General features: G+C 39.2%; 1 protein-coding gene across 5 annotated transcripts in view; it reads left to right on the top strand.

Annotated features, from left to right (window-relative positions):
- Positions 1 to 24,946, top strand: part of NCKAP5 (NCK associated protein 5) — a 966,791-nt gene that overhangs the window by 202,289 nt on the left and 739,556 nt on the right. The window contains exon 1 of one of the 5 annotated variants that reach the window (XM_072788983.1): positions 2,873 to 3,181. The exons of the other annotated variants lie outside the window; for them this stretch is intronic. The gene's annotated coding sequence lies outside the window, so the exon portion shown is untranslated. Of the gene's footprint in view, positions 1 to 2,872; positions 3,182 to 24,946 lie in introns of those variants that run through there. 5 annotated transcript variants of the gene reach the window in all.

Genomic DNA, 24,946 nt, shown 5'->3' with positions numbered 1-24,946 from the left:
AGAGCCAACTAGGGGACCTGTATCCAGGCAAGGAATGCATCAGCCAGCCCCCAGCCCTTCTCCTCACCTCTGCCACTTAAATGCCTGGCTGTGAATGACTTTTCTTAGTGCGAGCTTCCTTATTCCATTAGTGGCAGCAGTAGGTCTGAATTTATAGCCCATGTATTTTTCTCCATCAGTGGATTTCCTTCTTGGACACATATTCCTTTTAATCAGGGCTTCCTCTGATCCCATATTCCCCTTTACACAGACCACCTGCAGAACTGAGGCTCTCCTGATAGGCTGTATTTCATGCTTTGGTTCTTCAAATGGTCCCTTGTCTTGGAGAACAGGGATATCCTTCAGTGTGCCCTGAACTTGCATAAATGTGAAACAGTTTTCTCAAGGAGAGGTGGTTGTATTTGGCATGGTGTAGTTTTTGAGCCAAGCATTATTATTTTTGGCCGCTTGGTTGTTTTCTTCTCCATCTCAGAGAATTGAAATACTAATGTAGCGGAGTGAGCTGGGTAGCTATTTCAGAGGACTCATTTGCTAGATCACCTGTCCTAAAGAATGCCAAATGGAATACTTTCATTCCTATGAAGTTTCTTCTTCAATTTTCCTTCCAGTGTGCATGTACCTCCCCCCTACCCTTTACTCAGTGTAAAATTGTGCAAGGGAAGACCACATACATTTCCCTTTCAGAGGGGAAATGTTTGAAGTTCTCCTCACTCCTTTGGGTTAAGAAGACTTGTCCTCAATAGCACCTATTAGTCAAGTACCAAGTGGCAGAGCCATAGAGATACGTTAGCCCATAAGAAGTCAAAAGTAGTGAAAGGGAATATAAGGGAAGGGAGAAGAAGTGTGTGGGAAATATCAGAAAGGGAGACAGAACATAAAGGCTCCTAACTCTGGGAAACAAACTAGGGGTGGTGGAAGGGGAGGAGGGCGGGGGGTGGGGGTGACTGGGTGACAGGCACTGAGGGGGGCACTTGACAGGATGAGCACTGGGTGTTACTCTGTAAGTTGGCTAATTGAACACCAATAAAAAATAAATTTATTAAAAAAAAGTCAAAAGTCATAATTCCTTTTCAGGCTGGGGTCTCTGAGATTTGTGGGGTTACCTGGCTTCAGATAGCATTAGAGATGCAGGTCATCTGGTTTATAGATATTGACATGGTCACCCTCTCTGCCTTGCTATGGAAAAAGAAGGTTTAGCTAAAAAAAAAAATCAGTGTGTTCTTAGTGAGGTGGATGTGTTACCTTGGCAGGAAAATAAAAGGCTGTACTTTTGAATGATTGTTACATGGCCATGTGTGGCATTCCAGGGAAAAGATCCATTAGGAAACAGACAAGATATCACAGCTCACTTTTCAGCAGAAAATGACTTGGCTTTCACTGATGAAATTGATTACGGAGAAGGGTACTCATTGAAGCTGGGGGTATAAGCTTTCTGTATCTGCACATGAATAGGTCCTGGCCCAGCTCACTGAAATGTGGGCCTTCAATTTCTTTGCAATGTGAAAAGTGGAGAAGGGTGAGATGAAAGCTGGTTCTCAGTGAACTTGTTTTGCATTTCACGACTGCTGCTGATGAAAAAGAGGTACTGAGATCCATAAACTTAACACTGGAGTAGAGGATGGCTTCTAGGTCTCGCTTAAGTATCCCTGTGCAGGCCCTATAGATCACAAGATTTCCTGCTTGTCTAGGGGGGTAGCTCTCTTGATATTGAGTGATCTATGGAAAGCATATTTATATTACAGGTCACTTTTTGAATAGAGCATTCATATATCCTACATTAAAGAAATAACTAAGAGTAGGACCAGACAAAAGACCAAAAAGAGGAAAGAAGAAAAAATACATACTATAAAAAATATTCATTTCCAATAAAAGAAGAGATTAATTTTAAAATTTACCTTGGTGAAAATTTCTTAAAATATATAACATTCTCTCCCTATTAACATATTATAACATATTTTTTAGAAGTGCTATAGTATCTTGCTAATGATGTTTATCAGATGAAACTATTACGACTTCATCTTAAATGAATTGTTTGCTTTCTAGGCCAGTTTTCTCATGGCCCGTTGTTGTGTGTGTACTGTGGTATCATGTTTTACCAACAATGGGCAGAATGTGGTTTTGGTGCTGTAAGCTATACAAAAAGACAAAATATTAGTCCTATTCTCACAAAGATTATAATCTAATTTGAAATATAAGAGTACTACTCAAGGAATAATTGTAAAACATTACAATGAGTGCATTATTAGCTGCCAAGTTGTGTAGTCCTCATTTTAATGACTGAACTATGAAAAGGAAGAGTTGTATATGGACTTGAAATAGACTGAGGCAAGGGGTATATTTGATGTGCCTATAGGGTTAGGGCAGGTAGGGAGGAGAAAGCATTCTCCGTATGATACATAATGTATTAGTTTCCTGGAGCTGCTGTAACAAATTACTGTAAACTATGTGGCTTGGAAAAACAAAAATTTGTTCTTTCAAGAGTTCTGGAGGCTAGAGTATAAATCCAAGGTCAACCTGGCTGCACTCCCTCTGCAGACTCTAGAGAAGGTTGCTTCTTTGCATCTTCTATCTTCTAGTGGTTGCCAGCAATTTTTGGCTTATGGTAGCATAATTCCATTCTCTACGTTCATGTTCACATGGTTGTCTTCCTTCTGTGTTATATCTGTGTCCAAATCTCTGTTTGCTTGTAAGAGTACCAGTCATTGCAAAGAGCCATCTTAACTTGATTACATGTGCAAAGACCCTATTTCCAAATAAGGTCATATTTCAGGTTCCGGGTGGATGTGAATATTTAACCCAGTACACACAGGGTGAGTAATACAAGAATAAATTTTTTCTCTGTCTTGTATTTTTGGCGAAACATTCTTTTAGTTTTATCATGTGGAAACCTTTCACAAAGTTTCTCATTTTCCCTTGTGGAAAAAGTGGAGAAATGTGGTCTGGATGCTAATATTATGTGGTGGATTAGATCTTGGTTGAATTATTGCCCCCAAAGGAAGACTGATGTCAACCAGAAGAAGGTTTTTGTGGAATGCTACACACTTTTTTCATGACCCTGGGACTGTGCAAGTTTTGGTCAGTGATGTGAATAAAGATAATAGAAGTTATATATATCCCATTGAGAAGTTATATATATCTCGCTGGAGTTTTTCAAGTTTCAGCTGAAGAAAGGTGTTAAAAGGTAAGAAAAAATGAAAAGGATATTTCATAGAAATAAATGTAAAGTTTGGCATGGCTCTAAAACCAAGTGTATATTAGAGTATTAGAGTGCTCTTGACTTAGAAGCAAAATGTATTTAAATAGTGGTAATGTGAATGGCTCCTAAAAAAGTAATATGTAAACCAGAGGGTCTATTAATGGAATAAAGAAGGTCATCTTCTTCCTCTACTTTGGACTTTTCAAATTAAACTGAAAATAATTATATTCAGTGGAGGTTACCAAATACTAATGAAATTTGTTGGATGTTTTGGAATGTATTATGAAAAAAAATGACCATTAGAGTAAATGACTCAAGATGACATTACTTGAGGAATAGATGGAACTTGCAGTATTGGCCTAAAGAATAAGAAGAATCAGCCTGAAAAAAAATAAGCTTTCTTTTAAATCCTCAAGTTATTTGTGTGGATGTTTATTTGAAAAGACTCAACTTTAGCCTGTATTACCTCAACAGGCTAAATTTTGACAAATCAATGGATATTTCTGGAAAGTACATCTTTGATACCTTGTCACAGGACCTCTTTGCTGAGATCCATGGATTGCCTGAAAGACAGTGAGTTTGAGGTGCTCAAGGCACGGGCACACAGCCAAGTTGTCAGAACAGTTTGGAAAATTGATGGAAATTGTGCTATTTGGATTCTAAGGGTCCTTATGCCTCTAAGTTTTATAACTTCTTGTGAAAGAAAATACTATAAAACTGTACAATTTGGATGAGGCATAATGATGTTCATTATATATTTTAACCTCCCTTTATGGATCAAATCAATATGGCATATAGCAGAGAAAAGGTGGTAAGGTCAAGATGATACAATCTCTGATCACAACCTTGACATGAAATCTACTTCAGATTGGCTTAGAGATTTTGGAGAGGGAACATTTTGAAAATTGGAGAGACATATTATTAAAAGGAGCTACTGTGCCTTAGGACAAACTACTATTTTCTTGTTCAGAGAATTCTTAAGGTTGGAAGGGAAAAAATCCACCTATTTCAAATTTCAGAGCTATCTGGGTTTAGTATTTCTATCTTCAGGAGAACATATATTCCCTGTGATCTATAAAATGGCATTCACCCTTTTTGATAATTTCCCATTTTTGTAATATGTTATAAAATTCCTTTAAATATCCTGAGTATAAAATAGATTCCTCTCAATCACTTTTGCCTCCGGCACAAGAGCACTGAATCTTCAAGCTAGAGTCTAAGAAAAAAAGGAACAAAAGCCCGAGGCAGAAATTCAGTTTCTAATATGCATGAGAGCCAACAGCAGTTAAGGGAACATTCTTTCATTTATTCATTCATTGATCAACCAAAGACTTACAAGAGTAGCTATTCCATGTTAGGCAAGGGGAATGCAGAGTGGGTCAGAACCCGTCCTTGGGTCTTGCACTCTCAGCCTAGCAGGGAGGTATATAACCCAGTATGACAGGAGCTTTGTCATATACCCAGTGCACAGAAGTATCAAAGTACATCACAGTGGGGCAAAAAGGCCTCTGTCTTTGCTCATGTGTACATCTTACATAAGTCTGTGGAAACATAGCACCTCGTCACCTATGTCATTTTATAGAAAGGAGAAAGATAGAAAGATTAAGAAGCGCATAAACTGAAAGGCTAAAATACCTACAGAAATGTGGGTTTTGTTTTTTTTTTCTCTTATCATTAGGCTTTTTTAAAGGAAGGGAAATCCTTTAGGGAAAAGCTGCCCAAACATGCACTTCTAGGCATAGTTCAATATGTAGCCTTTGGACAAATCTTGAAGAAAACCAAATCAAGCACTTACATGCTTTAGATGTAACAAGTCTTTCCTCTTGACTGCTCAGGATAAACAACTGGATTACTTGACACGATTCCATACAGAATGGATTAGCTAAATTTGTGCTTGTTCTTCCTCCCAAGTCGAAATAATGCCTGGACTTCCCCATGTTGAGATGATTCAAAAGGTTTGATTTGTGGCAAAGAGTTTCTGGAAGCTTACAGATGATGCCTTTCTCCCCTCTAGAATAAATATCAAACTTCTTATGACAAGGAGGAGAATAAATTCAACAGGAGAATGATACTCGCTTTCATTTCAGAAGTTAATATAAAATAGTATGGGAAGAATAAATTAGAAGTATACATTTTAGGTAGATGGGCTAAGGAAATTGATCTTCCAGCCGGTGTCTGTTTTATTCTGTTACTATGTCTGTTGCTTCATGTACATCTATTTATAATGTTTAATAGGTGTGTTTATTTTAGTCTGGTGAGTAATCTCAGCAGTGAGCTTAGAGCTGAGGAAGACAAATATGTATGGATAGGGTCATTGGAAGTACTGTATGTGGAACGCTGTCTCAGCAGGCTGGACACAGACTGGCTACTCTTTAGGGTACCAAGGTGAAGGCCACAGGTAGAGGAGCAAGATGACACTGACTTGAGACTGAATTTTCCTTATTTAAAACAAAGAAACAGACTTTGAGAAGAGGTTGTTAATAAGATTAACTTTGGGTTAATTATTTACGTAAGAAGACTACTAAAAGAGTGAGTTCAGGGACCTTGCCATTTATCTCTGAATTTTTCTGTTGCTCAGTAAAAGTTGCAAATGGAATTTCCTCTTAAACATTGACCCTCTCTTGGATCTATGTGATTTGATTTCGTGCCCCCAATGGTTTGGTTGGGAGAAGGGCAGTGAGTGGATGATAGGTGGAGCTGGAAGTGTGTCATCCACGTGGGCTCCACGAAGCCCTGAACTTCACCCAACCCCCTCCATATAGAATCACTCACTCAGCTTTACCAATAGCCTTTGGTTGGTTGGCTCCTTGCCTAACTGGTCTTCCCCATTTCATGTAATTGAGAACATGCTTGAAATTCATCTGAAAGTCTTCCTTCATTGACTGCACGCTTTTGGTTCCTCTTCTTTCTCACTCAGTGAGAAACATTTCCAGCTTGTGTTCTCTGTCTTCTCTCCCATCCCTACTCCTCCTTCCCCTTCACTTCTTGCTGCCTCTCCCTGCCCCCACCTCCCCTGGTTGTCCTTATCCCTTCCACAGATCCAGCTTTCACCTTTGCATCACACATATGCCTTCCAGATGAGCACCTCCAGTTTTCAATTACTGGAGTTTGAGTTTGACCTTCTTATTAGGGATCTTCATCTCCAGAGCACTGTAAAGCCAGCATGTTCAGAACCAGGGTCATCTTAGAAGGGTAGCAGAACATAGTGGTCAAGAGCATAGATTCCAGAGCCAGGTTGCCTGGGTCCACATCCCTCCTGCCTCCCACACTGATTAGCTGGGTGATCTTGGTGCGAGTTGTTTTAACTTTCTTTGCTTCAGTGTCTTCATTGTGAAAATAGGTGTAATAATCCTACTTAGCTCACAACAATTGTGGGAATTGAATGAGCTATTACATGTGAAGAACTTAGAAATGCCTGGTACACAGTAAGTGTGCAAGTGCATGTTAGCTGTTTTTTATTATTTTACTATTTTTATTTTCTTTTATCCTTAGAAAACTTCAGGCTTCTGAAGAACTCTCTTCTTTAAGATCACATATATTTGGGACATCAATCAATTTTCCAGGGGCCCAACATGAACCACAGGACTTCCATTCTTCTCTTACTGTCAACCTTCTATAAATTATTAAGGCTTTTAGATTTTCTAATTATTATGTTTCTTCTTTCTCTGCTTTTTTTTCTTCCCCTCTCCTACAACCACTATATAAATTCTTCCTTGAGCTCAAAGGAGAGCTTCTTACTTTGTCTCCTGCAATTGTTCAGTCCCTGTTTCCTCTCTTTGCAGGTCTGTCTTTCATTATCACAAGGCTGATTTCCCTGAAACACAAAGCTGAATCACACCATCTTCATCTGAAACCACCACCACCCTGCCACAAATACACACACACTGGACACTGAATGATATCTAAATCCTTCAACCCGATTGAAAGGTCCTGTGCAACCTCTCTTTTTTTCATTTACTGTTCCTTTGTTGTTTTCTCCAGGGGCTCCATATTATAGCAATCTGCTCTAATTGCTATTCTATAAAATTACTTAGCTTCCTTTTACCTCTGTGCTTATGTTCACCTACACCCCTCCCCCTGAACTATCCCCTACTCACTCTCTCAGGGCTGTCAAGATCCTATCTTTCCTCTGGGACCAACTGGAATGACAACCCACCCTATTAAACCTTGGGGAGCTCCAGTGAGAAGTGATTGCTTGCTGGAAGAACCAAAGAGCACTTTGCATTTACACCTCTGAGGGACGCTTATTTACTACAAACCAAAAGCCTGAGAGTTGTGTAGTGAAAAGGATTTGGAGTTTGAAGTTACAGGAACTGGAATTTTAGTTCAGGGTCTACCAAAATCAGCCTCCATTTTCTCATTTATTAGCAATAGCAATAAGCATATCACAGGTATTTATGAGAATTAAGTCAGATGTATATGAAAAGTGTTTTAAAACTAGCAGTAAAAAACAAGTTTCATTTAGGGATGCCTGGTTGGCTCAGTCGGTAAAGCGTCTGACTCTTGATTTTGACTCAGGTCATGACCTCAGTGTCTTGGGATCTAGCCCCACATAGGAATACCTGCTCAGCGGGGTTCTGCTTCTCCTGCTCCCTCTGCCCCCTTCTCCCTGCTCATGCTCTGTCTCTGTCTCTCTCAAATAAATAAATAAAATATTTTTTTAAGTTTTTTTTTTTTTTAATTTATTTATGATAGTCACAGAGAGAGAGAGAGAGGCAGAGACACAGGCAGAGGGAGATGCAGGCTCCATGCACCGGGAGCCCGACGTGGGATTCGATCCCGGGTCTCCAGGATCGCGCCCTGGGCCAAAGGCAGGCGCTAAACCGCTGCGCCACCCAGGGATCCCTAAAATATTTTTTTAAAGTTTCATTTAAGACTAGTTGCTTTGCATTTTATTCTTGATATCTTTATTTCTCCAACACTTTACATAATGTAGGCTTTTAAGAATTGATGTCCTATACATTTGTAAATAAATCTATAAGATTCAACTTGTAAAACATTCTTATCATGACTTTCTTCTTTTCAAAATCCCATCTGTCACCATAATGGAGACCAAGCTAGATTTGGGAGCCATTTCAAGGCAATGAAACATGGGAAATTTAAATTACCTGATACTTTTACAGCTTACTTCTTAAATAAGGAGAATGGCCTTTTAATAAATTATTTCCTGTCCTAAATGAATCTCTCAGTCACAGGAAATATTTAGTGTCCTCATATAAAAGAGATTGCTTCTTATTTTCGATGGCATCTATTCTGGCCCCTTGAGACCTTAAAAGGCAAAGAATTAGTTAAGACAGTTCTTCACATGGAGAGCACAATCCCTGAGGAATCATGGTGAGTGAAGGTCATAGAAGTCTGCTGAGGAAGATCATTCAGAGAACAGTTGGATTCAAAGGAGCAATGGCCTTGGATTCGGAGGTGTTGGCCAACTGGTGAGGGGAGAATCCTGACTCTTGTTCTGCCTGAATCAGTGGAAAGGCAATGATCCAAACGCAGAACCCTGGTCAATCCTCGGAGATAGCACTCACAGAGAGACTTCTAATAATCTGATTTTAGCTTGATGTCTCACATCTGCTATCTCACTTTATCCTTTTAAAACCCCACTGGGGTAAGGAGGGCAAAGTTCCTTATCCTCTTGCTTGACAGTAAAGAGTGAGAAGGAAAGTGGGTCTCCACTTCCCTTAATAGATAAAGAAGGTATTTTCAAGCAATACCCAGAGATGTATAACTCAAAAAAACAAAAACAAAAACAAACAAACAAAAAAAAACTCTTCTAGTTTTTGTCTTTCCAAGTTCTTTCCAATTTGACAAAGTTTCTGGGCCCCTTATGTCTGCATGTTAGCACTTCCATCGTGCTTACAGGGTCCTGAAGTGCTGTACTTACTTCTCTAGATCGTGTTACCACCACTTTAAGGGTGTTAGTCCTTTGTCCTGTCTTATTTTCTCTTTCCCCATGTGAAGAATTAAATAAAGTGAATCCTGGATGCCTACTAGCTTTATTTAAAGACCTCAAGCAGGTCAGTTATGAGAATGAGAACATTTTGGACAATGAAGTAGACTAATGAAAGAAAGAAAGAAAGAAAGAAAGAAAGAAAGAAAGAAAGAAAGAAAGAAAGAAAGAAAGAAAGAAAGAAAGAAAAAGAAAGAAAGAAAGAAAGAAAAGAGAAAAAGAAAACAAGAAAACATTGCCCTTAAAAAAAAAAAAAAAGCAAACCTATATTTAAACACTTAAAATGAATTGGAATGTCACAAAATTCTATACTTGCCAAGTTTTTCTTGTACGTTAATTAATAACCTCACAGGCAATTAGGAGTTGGTTAGCCAGTTACCCTAGGCAAGGGTATGAAATTTTCCGAAATTGTTTGAAACATATGAGTGAATAAGTTTGCCAGCATCTTGACTTGTAGGTTCAGAAGTCAGCTCTCAAGATAAAAGAGAAGTTCATCAGGAGAACGCAAACAGACTCAGCAGGTCCCTATACTCATTGTTTTCTGTAGCCCCCTCTTCCAGCAGAGAAAACAGCTCTGTGGAGGAAGAATAAAGAGCAGGTTTGAAATGGAAGCAAGTGACTCAGGTGTAAGCTGGGGCAGCATCTGATGGAAGCCTGTTTGAAGCTTTAGGGAATCAGACAGGAATATGTGACCATCTAGGGGTGTGGTCCAGCAAGGACAGAAGCCACCTCAGGGCACATGCTCTGGGGTAAGCTGCACAGTGGAAATGGCAGCAGGATGATTCATGCCACAGGGGCTGCCATCAGCTCATAGGTCTCAGGGAGTTTCTGTGTGCAGAGTCCAGCATTGAGCTGGAGGAGAGAGAAGGCCCACAGAAGAAGGGCAGATCCCACGGAAGAGCATCAGAATGAAGCAGGAGGAAACCTGCCAGAGATGGGCTGAGCCTCAGTCCTTTGCCATGCCACCAGAGTGGAGTTGTGGGATTCCGCAGATCGTCCAGCAGCCATCACTGGAGGAATGCTGTTCTGCTAAAATTCGGATGAGAAGAGACACATCTAGAGCAAAGGCCAGCATTGAAGAGAAGACAAGCAGAACCAGGCAGTGGATTCGCTGTCCCCTCATCTCCTGTAGGAATCTTCTCCTGCAGGAACTCCATAGTGACTCCAGCCAAGCAAGGCAGGGAGAGACAAGGGAGAGCATTTTAATGCTGAATGTGATAGTCCTTTAAACCTGAACCCCTGAGAAAATTGGCTTGAGAAAACTCTGGAGTGACTAGGTCAAGATTTTGTTTTTGTTTTTGCCATCAGATAGGATAGGTAGAAAAAGAAAAGCTATGTCTTGGCAAATGTGTGTTTAGAAGTGTACAGTTCATGTTGCTTGAAAAAAACTAACATCTAGGGGCAGCCTCAAATGCTTTTTTTTTTTTTTTTTTTTTTTTTAAATTAGAGCCTGATGTGGGACTCGATCCCGGATCCCGGGATCACACCCTGAGCCGAAGGCAGACACTCAACCGCTGAGCCACCCAGGTGTCCTACAAATGCTTTTTATCTTTATTAGAAGTGAATGCTCAGAAATTTACATGCAGTTAATGCAGGGGCATTCTAGAATGAGAACTTTGTGGCTACTTCTCTTTCCCAGATGGGAATGCCTTCAAGCTTACAGACTTTGTCACTTGAGCAGCATCTGAGATGTCCTCACCTGATGCTGCCCAGCTTCTCTGCTGTGCTGGCTGGGAATTGGCCCTTTACCCAAGGTGTGGGTTCATGTCATAGAGGCACAAGTCTTCCCTTTCAACAATTCAAAACTGCTGCCTATCAGGCAGGTGGGATATGCCTAGGACTCTCCTAGGTACTAGTGGACTAAAGGATAATGTGTGATCTCAGCACCAGGGAGATGACCCACAGCCCAGTGGGGCAACAGCTCTGGAACCATCAGTTATGAAATGGTTTAGTAGGAGACCCACACTCGAGGCTGGTGGCAGCGGGATGGGCCTTTGGAAGCTCTATGGCAGAGGTGATTGTGCTTTTTCTGGACTGATGAGAATGGAGGGAAGGATATAGAGAAGATAGGGCAGGGAAGAGGGAGAGGAAGAAAGGAAAAGAGGGGAAGAAAGGGAGGGAGAAAGGGAGAGAGTGAGAGGGTGAGGAAAGAGATAGGGTGGGGGGAGAAGAAGAGAGAGAAGTGGTGGTGAGGGAGAGAGAGAGAAAGGAAAGAAAGAGAGAGAGGCTTTCCATGATATTTCTGCTCAGCAAAAGCCTCAAAAAGCCCAGGTGCATCTGTAGTCAGTTCTGTGCAGAGGACTAGCAGAGCCCCAGCAGCACAGATCCATTTTTACCTGGTTTCTATAGCATTTGGCCTTTTCTCTAAATTGTGTCTAAAAACATCATTTAAATTTTGAGATGCCCATTTTTCAGTGTTTTCCTTCACTGACTATTGGATGTGATGCTGCAGCCTAGCCCCCACCTCTTCATTCTTAGCTGAGTTAGTTCTTGGACTGTCTCTGTCACCCAAGCAGCTCGCCCCTTGCCCATTGTTCAGATGGGGAAGATGCCTCTGCTATGCCATTCTGTGCCCAGCAAGGTTTGGCAACGGTGCTGCCAAGAAGCAAATCCTTCAACTCTGACTCAGGAGAATGAACACATCTTGCACTTTTTCTTCTCTACTTGTTACACACTCTACCTGCTGTAGGATGCTGGGTGATGGCATGAAGAACCAAAGGTGCTCCATGCCCCAAAGATACTTATAAGCTGGACTGAGAGTCCAGACATATACCCAGAACATGGAGGTAGTGTTCAAGGCCAAGAGGGTTTGGGGCCAGCTGACGGTGATGTAGACCAGAGACTTCAACAACACTACTGATGCCCTTTGCTGTGGTACTGGCCTGTGCTTTATAAGATGTTAGCAGCATTCCTGTCTTCCATCCATTATATGCCAGTCTACCCTCCTAGTTGTAATAACCAAAAATTCTCTAGACATTTACAACGTCTCCTTGCAGGCTAAATCACTCCCAGTTGAGAAACACTGATGTAAATAAAGGACATTAGGTATCAAAGGGGAGGTCTTGCTGTTTTGCAGTTGTTACAGGAACAATGGTCTCAGGAATGACTGCAAGATGGGGAAGGTTTTGATAGGTACAAATGAATGCAGGATGTCTTTCTAGGGGAGGGATCTCCTTTTTTTTTTTTTTTTTTTTTTTTTTTAGATTCATTTATTCATGAGAGACAGAGAGGCAGAGAGAGACACAAGCAGAGGGAGAACCAGGCTCCATGCAGGGAGCCCGATGCGGGACTAGATCCCCAGACTCCAGGATCACACCCCAGGCCAAAGTTAGGTGCTAAACCGCTGAGCCACCCAGGGATCCCCAAGGGAGGGTTCTCCTTGTGATGGCCCCCCATCTTTTCCTATTTCTATTGCTCTGTCTGGAGTCACTAATCCAATCCAATTATTGCAACTTCTATTATTTCATTTCCCCTCTCCCTCCTTCTCTTCCTTCCTGCCTTGATTCATGTACCTGACTCCTTCACTGAACACAGCTCAGGTGTGTGGTAATACCTGACTTCATAGAACACCAAAGAGCCGCCTTTGTGTGGACGCCTCTAACAAGGACTCAAGTTTCATTTGGCATCTACCTGCTGTTCCTGCAGAGAGCTCTCTGGTAATCTGGTAATCTCCAAACTCGGCTTAGATTTTCCTATGAAACCACATTCCATCTGTTTCTTCAGTAGATCTTGTTATTGCATTCCATTCCATTCTGAAAGCACTGTGGGCCCCGTTCTCTGTGTTTCCCTGATTTGAAGTGCATTTGATCAAATTTGGGAGTAGGAAAACAGTGATACTTGGTAGTTTTTATGACAGGGAAACTCAAAGAACAAGACTGATGCAGAGAAGACTCTTAAATATATAAATAAAAATTTGAGCCATGGTATTAATTTCCCCTGAGTTGTCATGGAAATGCCTAAGGTAACTGGCATATTCTGTGAAATTATAGTTAAAAAGCCTAGTGACAGAGAAAGGGAGTCAGTGAAGCCAGTAGCATGAAAACTGTGTGGAATGGTCATTAGTAGATGAGGTCTGCTTCTAAGAATTTCAGTATAAAATGGGTCACAAAGGTGGTTTATTATCTTGGTTCATTATTCATTTTGATGGTGGACTTACTCTATATTTTCTTTGGAATCCCCAAATTATTTTGCAAATTGCAAAATCACCAATGTGCAACTATGAGGACAAACTTTGCCTGATCCTTTTCTGGTTAAATTAATTTCATATGCATTTTTAAAAATGTTATGTCTTCTGCCCATTATTAATTGGATTATTGATTTTTGGTTGTTGAGTTGTATCAGTTCTTTATATATGTTGGATACTAACTCTTTATTGGATATGTCTTTTGCAAATATCTTCTCCTATTTATAAGTTGTTTTTCAGTTTTATTGATTGTTGCCTTTCTGCAGAAGCCTTTTATTTTGATTAGTCCTAATAGTTGTTTTTTTTTTCCCTTGCCTCAGGAGACATGTCAAGAAAGATGCTATTATGGCTATTGTCAGAGAAATTACTGCCTCTCCTCTCTTCTAGGCCTTTTATGGTTTCAGGCCTTATATTTAGGACCTTAATCCATTTTGAGTTCTTTTCCTCTCTTCCATATTTTTATTTAAATTCTAGTTAGTTAACATACAGTATTTTGATTTTATTTTTGTGTATGGTAAAAGAAAGTAGTCTAATTTCATTCCTTTGTGTGTTTTGCACGTCCACTTTTCCCAACACCATTAATTGAAGAGATGGTATTTCCCATTGAATTCCTTACATTCTTTATCAAAGATGAATCATATAATTGTGGGTTTATTTCTGGGTTTTCTATTCATCTATGTGTCATTTTTGTTCCAGTATCATACTGTTTGATTACAAAAGTTTTGTGATAAAATTTTAAGTCTGGAATTGTAATGCCTCTAGTTTTGTTTTTCTTTTTCAAGATTGCTTTGGCTATTCAGGGTCTTTTGTGGTTCCATACAAATTAAAAAAATTTTTTTTGGTTCTGTAAAAAATGCTATTAGTATTTTGATAGAGATTGCATTAAATATGTTAATTGCTTTGAGTAGTATGGACATTTTAACACTATTTGTTCTTCCAAACCATGAGGATGGTATTTCTTTCCATTTCTTTGTGTCATCTTCAATTTCTTTCATCGTTGTTTATAGTTTTCAAAGTATAGGTCTTTTACCTCTTTGATTAAGTTTACTCCTAGGTATTTTATTATTTTGGGGTTATTATAAATGAGATTGTTTTCTTCTCTTTCTGCTGCTTTATTATTAATGTATATGAGGCAATAGATTTCTATACATTGATATTGTATCCTGTAACATTATGGGATTCATTTATTAGTTCTAGTAATCTTTGGTGGAGTCTTTAGGGTTTTCTATATGTAGTATCATGTCATCTGCAAATAGTAAAAGTGTTATTTCTTCCTTACTAATTTGGATGCCTTTTCTGTTCTTTTCTTTCTTGAAATGGTCATACTTTTTTGTATATTTTTTATTGGAGTTCGATTTGCCAACATATAGTATAACACCCAGTGCTCATCCCGTCAAGTGTCATATGGTTTTTTTTATCCTTTCTCTAGTTGATGTGATGCATCATGTTTATTGATTTTTGAATATTGAACCACTCCTGCATCCCAGGAATAAATCACACTTGATTGTGATGAATGATTTTTATTTTTTTTAATTAGGGATATTTACTTGCTTGTTTGAGAGAGAGGAAGTGAACACAAGTGGGAGGAGGGGCAGAGGGAGAGAGAGAATTTGAAACATACTCTGCACTAAGTGTTGAGCCCAACTTGAGGCTGGATCCCAGGATCCTGAGATCATGATTCGAGCTGAAATCAAGAGTTGGACGCTTAACCTACTGAGCCACATAGGTGCTGCATGAATGGTTTTTTAAATGTATTTTTGGGTTTGGTCAGCTAATATCTTGTTGAGAATATTTACATGTGTGTCCATCAGAGATATTGACCTGTAGTTCTCTTTTCATCTGTTTTTGGTGTCTTTTTCTATTTTTGGTGTCTTTATCTAGTTTTTATATTGGGAATACTGGCTTCATTAAATGAATTTTGTATCCTTCTCTTCCTCTTCTATTTTTTGGAATAGTTTGAGAAGAATAGGTATTAACTCTTCTTTAAATGTTTGGTTGACTTCACCTGTGAAGCTATCTGGTCTGTTGGGAGTTTTTGATTACTGATTCAATTTCATTGCTGATAATCAGCCTTCAAATTTTCTATTTCTTCCTGATTCAGTTTTGGGAGGTTTTATATTTCTAGGAATTTATTCATTCCCTTTAAGTTGTCCAGTTCGAAAAAAAAAATAAGTTGTCCAGTTTGTTGGCATATAATTTTTCATAATATTCTCTTATAATTCTTTGTATTTCTATGGTGTTGGTAATTATTTTTCCTCTTTCATTTCTGATTTTACTCATTTTGCATCCTCCTCTTTTTTTTTTAAATGAGTCTGGCTAAAGGTTTATCAATTTGTTAAACTTTTCAAAGAACCAGCTCCTTGTTTCATTGATCTATTTTTTTTATTCATTTATTCATTCATTCATTCAATCAATCTAGTTTCTATTTCATTTATTTCTATGCTAATCTTTATTACTTCCTTCTGGTTTTGGGTTTTGTTTGTTCTTTTTCTAGCTCCTTTAGGTATGAGGTTATGTTATTTGAGATTTTTATTGAGGTGGCCTGTAGTCCTATAAACTTCCTCTTAGAACAGCTTTTGCTGTATCCCAAATATTTTGAGTTGTTGTGTTTTCATTTTCATTTGTCTCCATATATTTATTTTACTTCCTCTTTGATGTCTTGGTTAACCCATTTATTATTTAATAGCATGTTATTTAATATCCATATATTTGTGTTCTTTCCAGATTTTTCTTGTGGTTGATTTCTAATGTCATAGCATTGTAGTCAGAAAAGATGCATGTATGACTTCAGTCTTTCTGAATTTGTTGAGACTTATTTTGTGGCCTAATATGTGATCTATTCTGGAGAATGTTCCACGTGCCCTTGAAACAAATGTGTATTGTGCTGTTTTAAGGTGGAATGTTCTGAATATATCTGTTACATCCATCAGGTCTGATGTGTCATGGAAAGTCACTGTTTCCTTGTTGATTTTCTATTTAAGTGATCTGAGGATGTACTTACATTGTACTTAACATGTACATCCTGGGGCTCCTGAGTGGCTCAGTGGGTCAAGCATCTGCCTTTGGTTCAGGTCATGATCCCAGAGTCCTGGGATCCAGTCCTTTATCAGGCTCCCTGCTCAGTGGGAAGCCTACTTCTCCCTCTCCCTCTGCATTCCACTCCCTCTGCTTGTGTTCTCTCAGCCTCTCTCTCTTTGTCAAACATATAAAAAATATTTTAAAAAATTAAAAAAAAGATGTACGTCTTAAGATGTCTTATGTTGATATGAATGGTATAGCAAAATCCCCTACAGCTATTGTATTACTATTGATTATTTTCTGTTTATTATTAGCTGATTTGTGTATTTAAGTGCTCCCATATTGGATGAATAACTATTTACAATTGTTATTTCTTCTTACTGGATTGTTCCCTTTATGATTATGCAGTGTCCGCTTTCTCTTGTTTTAAAGTCTATTTTGTCCAATAGCAGTATGGCTATCTGGCTGTCTTTTCATTTCTATTTTCATGATAAATCCTTTTCCATTCCTTCACTTTCAATCTGCATATGTCTTTAAGTCTAAAATGAGTCTCCTGTAATGTTTAGTCTTTCTTGGCAAGTGTTTTGTGTCCCAGATATGTGATGACTTCTGGCTAGCTATGTAATGAAATGATGTGCTGGCCTAGCCCATCTGCTGCAAGGACCTTAAATTTTAGACACCGATGAACTTGATTGGAAGGTTCTTTGAAAGTTCAGTTCAGTGCCAGGTTCTGAGTCCAGACCTTTCCTCCTTGAGCATCTATCTTAGACAAACCACTTACAGCTCTCCATTCAGACCATCTCTAGAGACAACTGATATTCTTTTTTTAAAAAAAGATTTTATTTATTTGAAAGAGAGCACTAGAAGGAGAGGGAGAGGTCAGAGGATGAGGAAGAAGCAGAGGCCCTGCTGAGCAGGGAGCCCAATGCCAGGGTTCAACCCTAGGACTCTGAGATCATGACCTGAGCCAAAGGCAGACACTTAACCCACTGAGCCACCCATGTGCCCTGAGAAGATTAAGATTCTAATAAACAGTCTTTCAAACTGAATATCAGGTTTGACTTCAGCTTTCCTTCTCATATTCAGCTTCCTACCTGGTTATAGCAGACTATACGATCATTAGGCTCAGATATTGCAGGTAGCAGATGTGTGAGTTGTAAGAGAAGAAGGAAAAAAAAAAAGTTAAACTCCAGTAACCTTGATGTGTGCCTGTGTTTGTGTGTGCATGTAGGCAGTGGAGTCTGTCTCAGTGTGAATGTTACCTCCTCTTATATGTGGGGCTTCAAAGGGAAGAATATATATACATGTTTTCTTTCATTTGTGTGTCTTGAGTGGGCTTATCCTTATTAATATTAAAGTTACCTGACTATGTCAGGCCCTCCTAAAGGATATAAAGCATTAATTCATTTAACCTTCACAGTCTGCAGATGTAGGTATCATTAGTATCCATATTTCACAGGTGAAAAAACAGGCACAGAGATGTTCAGCATTTAGCCCTAAATCCCATGGCTAAAGGCTTAGAATTGGGTTTGAACTTAGGCAGTCTGGTTCTAGAGTTCATGCTCATGAGTAGTATACTCCATTCCCTCTCATTCTTTTTTTTATAAATTTATTTTTTATTGGTGTTCAATTTGCCAACATATAGACTAACACCCAGTGCTCATCCCATCAAGTGCCCCCCCTCAGTGCCCATCACCTAGTCACCCCCACCCCCCACCCACCTCCCCTTCCACCACCCCTAGATCGTTTCCCAGAGTTAGGAGTCTCTCATGTTCTGTCTCCCTTTCTGATATTTCCCACTCATTTTTCCTCCTTTCCCCTTTATTCACTTTCACTACTTTTTATATTCCCCAAATGAATGAGAATATATAATGTTTGTCATTCTCCAATTGACTTACTTCACTCAGCATAATACCCTCCAGTTCCATCCACGTTGAAGCAAATGGTGGGTATTTGTCTTTCTAATGGCTGAGTAATATTCCATTGTATACATAGACCACATCTTTTTTATCCATTCATCTTTCGATGGACACCGAGGCTCCTTCCACAGTTTGGCTATTGTGGACATTGCTGCTATAAACATCGGGGTGCAGGTGTCCTGGCATTTCACTGCATCTGTATCTTTGGGGTAAATCCCCAGCAGTGCATTGCTGAGTCGTAGGGCAGATCTATTTTTAACTCTTTTTTTTCCATTTCTTTTTTTTTAATAAATTAATTTTTTATTGGTGTTCAATTTACCAACATACAGAATAACACCCAGTGCTCATCCCGTCAAGTGCCCCCCTCAGTGCCTGTCACCCATTCACCCCCACCCCCCGCCCTCCTCCCAATCCACCACCCCTAGTTTGTTTCCCAGAGTTAGGAGTCTTTATGTTCTGTCTCCCTTTCTGATATTTTTAACTCTTTGAGGAACCTCCACACAGTTTTCCAGAGTGGCTGCACCAGTTCACATTCCCACCAACAGTGCAGGAGGGTTCCTCTTTTCCACATCCTCTCCAACATTTGCGGTTTCCTGCCTTGTTAATTGAGGAAGACACAAAGAGATGGAAAAATATTCCATGCTCATGGATTAGAAGAATTAATATTGTGAAAATGTCAATGTTACTCAGGGCAATTTACACATTTAATGCAATCCCTATCAAAATACCATGGACTTTCTTCAGAGAGTTGGAACAAATTATTTTAAAATTTTTGTGGAATCAGAAAAGACCCTGAATAGCCAGGGGAATATTAAAAAAGAAAACCACAGCTGGGGGCATCACAATGCCAGATTTCAGGTTGTACTACAAAGCCATGGTCATCAAGACAGGGTGGTACTGGCACAAAAACAGACACATAGATCAATGGAACAGAATAGAGAACCCAGAAGTGGACCCTCAACTTTATGGTCAACTAATATTCAACAAGGGAGGAAAGACTATCCACTGGAAAAAAAAGACAATCTCTTCAATAAATGGTGCTGGGAAAATAGGACATCCACATGCAGAAGAATGAAACTAGACCACTCTCTTACACCATACACAAAGATAAACTCAAAATGGATGAAAGATCTAAATGTGAGACAAGATTCCATCAAAATCCTAGAGGAGATCACAGGCAACACCCTTTTTGAACTTGGCCACAGTAACTTCTTGCAAGATACATCCATGAAGGCAAGAGAAACAAAAGCAAAAATGAACTATTGAGACTTCATCAAGATAAGAAGCTTTTGCACAGCAAAGGATACAGTCAACAAAACTCAAAGACAACCTACAGAATGGGAGAAGATATTTGCAAATCACGTATCAGATAAAGGGCTAGTTTCCAAGATCTATAAAGAACTTATTAAACTCAACACCAAAGAAACAAACAATCCAATCATGAAATGGGCAAAAGACATGAACAGAAATCTCACAGAGGAAGACATAGACATGGCCAACATGCATATGAGAAAATGCTCTGCATCACTTGCCATAAGGGAAATACAAATCAAAACCACAAGGAGATACCACCTCACACCAGTGAGAATGGGGAACATTAGCAAGGCAGGAAACCCTCTCATTCTTTAAAACCTTTTTTAGCTCATTGTTTCTGTTCACCAAAGGAATGTGTATAGATTAAACCCTTCCTACATGCCCAGCACTGCACAAATGTCACATAATATTTTCATGATATTGTGTATTATTATGCCTATTCTACAAATGTGGACTCACTCTGGCTCACACAGATGTCAAAGATCAGAGCTGGAAAGAAATTCTAGATTCTGTCTTCAAATTTGTACCACCTCCTCCCCTCCCACACACCCCTACAAACCAGCTTTATTTAGAGAAGTGCTAATTAAACCTCTATTATGTGTTTTGTACTATGTAGACATTGAAGAATAGAAGAGCTGGTCAGTTTGTTCTGGAAGCACTTGTATCATCACTATGAAGGCAAAATACAAATAGAGATATGAGTAAATTAGCAAAAAAAATGGCAAGTTCTGTTGTGATAAAATGCCAGTGTTTAAGACATAGAAGAAAAATATCTCCAGAAAGGCTTATAGAAGGGAGATTTTTTTTTAAGATTTTATTTATTTACTCGAGAGAGAGAGAGAGAGAGAGAGAGAGGCAGAGACACAGGCAGAGGGAGAAGCAGGCTCCATGCAGGGAGCCCAACCTGGGACTCGATTCAGGGACTCCAGGATCAGGCCCTGGGCTGAAGGCGGTGCTAACCGCTGAGCCACCCAGGCTGCCGCTAAAAGGGAGATTTTTAGAGAGATTTTAATTATAGAAACTGTGTTCCTGGACAGCCCTCCTTTTACAGTATTTGGTCTAATTATGCCAATTTACCAATCCAATCTCATATCACAATTATTAGTTCATAAAACATGCTTTCCTGGTTATCAGAGCTGGATACAGCCTTATGGAGGGAGATAGTCTTAAACCTGAGCTGTGGTGGCTGGGAACCCGGTAGGGAGGCTGCAGTGAGTTCCTGACAGGTGTGTACTGAGTCAACAACAACAAGATCGTAGTATATTTGATGGATAGTCATGGGAAAAGCAAGGTCAGAATGGTATGTCTTGGTTATTATTTGTAAGTTTATTTTTCCTCATAGGTGATGCTCAGTATCCCACAGCTTTCCCCTCGGTCCTTGAATTCATCAAGAACAATGCCCTGCTCCGGAATCATATGGCATTGAAATAGGTCTTTGCTTCTACATATGCCTGGCCCTTTAAGTGTTGAATTGGCACCACTGCCCCCTACATCTTTTTCTGGCTTTGTTAATCTTATTTTCAGCTTCTGAAAAGAACAATGTATCCCAAGTACAATCATTAATTGAATATGATTCAATCCGGACCCATCTTTAATAAGAAACCAAAGAAGGAAATTCAATTAGACTCACCTTTTCCATTTCAAAAGATCAAGTCCTCCCCTTTCACAGTTAAAATTATGAAAGATTATCTTCTTAGTAGAAGGCTACAGGAAAATTTGGATTCCTGTCAAATATTTAGTGTAATATCCCAGGATCGGGATTAATATAACCTTTCAGCAGTTTGCTCTGAATTTCTGTTGATGCAATCTCTCTTTTGGAAGCTTTTGAATAAAAGGCATTCTGTACTCTGGCATGACTCAGAGTATTCAGCCCAAATGGTAACAAGATCAAACAATTTTAGGACAAGTTATCATGCCTCTGGTCATGAAAATGCAGACACCTCAATCTCATTTCCATAGCTCGGTGTTGATCCGCTCACTTCTCAGAGAAAATTGAAATTATTGAAACCAGGTTTTAAGTCTCTGTGAGTATTTTGTGGTTGATTTAAAAATCACAAATTAATAGCAGCAGTAAAAATCAAAATGTGGTAGATTAAAATACAACCTAAATACTTGATTGGTAGGATTATGTCACATACCCCTGGAGGATAATATATTAATGATGATTTTACTGTATTATCAGAGTTAAAATTTACAGCATCTATTTTAGTTTCTAGGTGTTCCAAGTGCCTTATTTTTCTTAGACCTATATTTGACTCCAAAGACATTCACCATAGCCCCTAGACTGTAATCCCAAATTTTACTGCTTTTTCAACCCTAGACGATAGGCTCGTTTTTCCAGGAATAAAAGATCGCCTATTATACTTTATGCAAAGTTATTTACAAATCTGTGTGGGGAACTAGAGTTATATATAAAGAACTGGGATTATTTTGTCCCCCCTTGCTTTTTTTTGCAGTCTGATGGTATGATGTGTTACAAGTATAATCATAAAAGAGTTTATTTATGCAAAGCTTTCCATGTAGTTTCAATGCGTTCTGCCTCAGAGCACTGTTCAAACAGAAACCCTAGTGTCCCCTGGTATTCCAGCTAAAAAGGTAAATATTTGTAATAGGCATACTGCAGTCATATTCTCAACATTGGCAAGAGCATTCATTTCTTTTTATGCCATGCTGCCAGAAGCTGGCACCCACCAACACCTGTGGCTCACATCGAAATGTGAGTCCTAGGTTGGTGTTTTCTTTTCCACTGACAGGTTCTAGTGAATAGGCAAGGCGTGGGCCTCAGTCTCTGAATTGCAGAGTAAAGAAATAACACTGGATCCATTAGCAACTCAAATTACAGAGATCCCAAGAGAGAACTAGGTTGGACCTTCTACAGTCACAACATTCTAGAACAGTGCTTTCACAAAGTACTTTAAAATGCAGACAAATCCCTTCCTCAACTGAATATGATTGTTAAGTCCAACAAGGAAAAGACAAAGTAATTTGGGCTTTTGCTGTGACAGACACCATGTAAACTCCTTGCTTAGTTTTCCTTATATAATTCTCAAAAGGACTGCATGAGGTAGGAATCTCAATATCTTCCATTATAAGATTGGCTTAGGGAGTTTACATAGCTCACTGAAGCCATGCATCCTCCCAGTGGAAGAGTACAATTCAAATGCAGATAATCTGACCCCAGAGTCCATATCTTTGGCCACGAAAAGCAGACCTGCTCTTGTGAGAACAGACATGGGTTAGAGTCATCCCCAGGAATCATCTATACTTTTATCCTCATCTACCTGTTGATATGTGGAACTTCTCCAGCATCAGTTCTTCTATCCAGAGAACATAGAAAAGTACAATAAATATTCTGAAGCTAAGAGAGAAGATGTAAGTTTAATCTCTAAAATCATGTTCTTAAGGAGTAGACATGGGATGATTTGTTTTTGTTTAGTTTTTTTTTAATCAGATATTTTTTTTTCCAGTTATATTGAAGCATAATTGACAAATAACAATTTTATATATTTGTGGTATGCAGTGTGTTTCGATATACAAATATATTGTGGATGATTACCACCATTATGCTAATTTAAATACCACCACATGTAGTTATTTGTGTGTGTGCGTATGTGTGTATATGTGTTCAATAAGAACATTTAAGATTTACTCTTTTAGCAAAGTTCAAGTATACATGGCATTATTATTACCTAATAGTCACCATGTGTACATTAAAGCTCCAGAAATTATTCATCCTGCATAATTAAAACATTATATCAACATCCCCCAATTTCTGTCCCTACTTCTCCCCCCAACTCCCTACCAGTACTTGGACACCACCATCCCTCTCTCTGCTTTTGTGAGTTTGAAAATGTCAGGACATGAGTAGGAAGGCTAGGGAAAGTTATGAAATTTTGGGTTCATTTTCTAGATGAACATTCTAGAAAAGAGCACCCTGGTGCTTTTCCAACGTGTGGCTATAGCGGGGGACAAAGCTAGAGCCAGAAAGATGAGCAAGATGAATTATTCTCAAGTCTGACTGTGCAAAGTGATGTGAGGAGCTTTAAAAAATACCAATGCCTGGGCCCCAGCTCATCCTAAATAAAACCACAATCTCTTGGGGTGGATCCAGGCACTGGTCATGTTTTCAATTCCCCATGTGATTCTAATGTGCAGCTAAAACTAAGAAAGGGAAAGAGTAGATGGCAATTTTGGAGTATACAATGGTAATTGGGGTGCAGAGGGTGGATTTGAAAAATAATTGGGAGGTAAATATAAATACACCAAGAACTGATAATCATGTCGTTGAGAGTGATAGAAGAGAGATGAGCTGTCAAGAAGAGTTCCCTGCTTGGGGGCCTGGTGGGTTGTAGTGCCTGCAACTGAAGTAATCAATTCATGAAGAATAGCTGTTTACATGGGAAGATTGAAAAGTTAGGTTTCAGTGGTGCAGAATATCAGTTATCTCAAGGACAGCCAGAGAAAGGGTGCATAGTCCCCAAAGCAGGGGGCCAAAGAAGAACCCCAATGTGTAAGTAGCAGGTAAGAGAAGAGAACACCATGAAGGAGACAGAAAAAGATGTCCAAGGAACTCATCTAGACTTCACTAATATAGCCACTAGCCTCAGGTTGATGTTTAAAATGGAATCCATTCTTTAGCAGATTTGATAAGTGGGGAAGACCCTGCTACTTTCTACTAAACTCTTTGTAGGCAAGTACCATCTCTAACTTTATTGTATTTGTTCATTTAATCATTCACTCATCACCTCACTCATATATTTACCAAGCCTCTTATCCCATTTCTGTCCAAGGAGGAAGCTGGTGATGCCACAGCCAGAATGTGGTGAGTGCTGTAGAGGCTGGCCCTCTTCCAGCTCGGTTAAAGCCAGTCTGTCTCCACTTTCAGTGATGTGAGCTATGTGTCTAGTCATCTCATTATCTTGCGGTACCTATTAAAAACATTTCTCTCTTTTACTCTAGAAACAGGAACTGCATTTCAGTAATGAGCGATGTGACTGCTAAATACATGGATTAAAAAAAAATTCAAAATGCTCTGGGATTTTCCAGGATAAGAAGTCATTACAGATGTTGTGTTGTTTCAGATGTCTTGGAGATTAAATAGGCCTAAATCAGCTCCTGAGCATTTTATTAGTGAATCTGTGTCATTTGAAAATCTTTCCCTAAAACTTTCCCACCCACTCTCTAACCCCCACTTGAATAAAGGAATAATTAAGGATGAGCTCAGAATCTCCACTTGGTCTTGACCTATCCCAGATGGTGTAATAGTCATGGCTTTATCAGTAAGGAGTAGAAGGGCAGCCCAGACCTATGCCAAAAAAATAGAACTTGTTTTAATACAAAGTCATTTGGATTTGCCTTAAAACTTT

This window comes from Canis lupus, chromosome 20 (genome assembly GCF_048164855.1).
Source record: "Canis lupus baileyi chromosome 20, mCanLup2.hap1, whole genome shotgun sequence".
Classification (NCBI taxonomy): Eukaryota; Metazoa; Chordata; class Mammalia; order Carnivora; family Canidae; genus Canis; species Canis lupus.
This window is presented reverse-complemented; position numbering and strand designations above follow the sequence as displayed.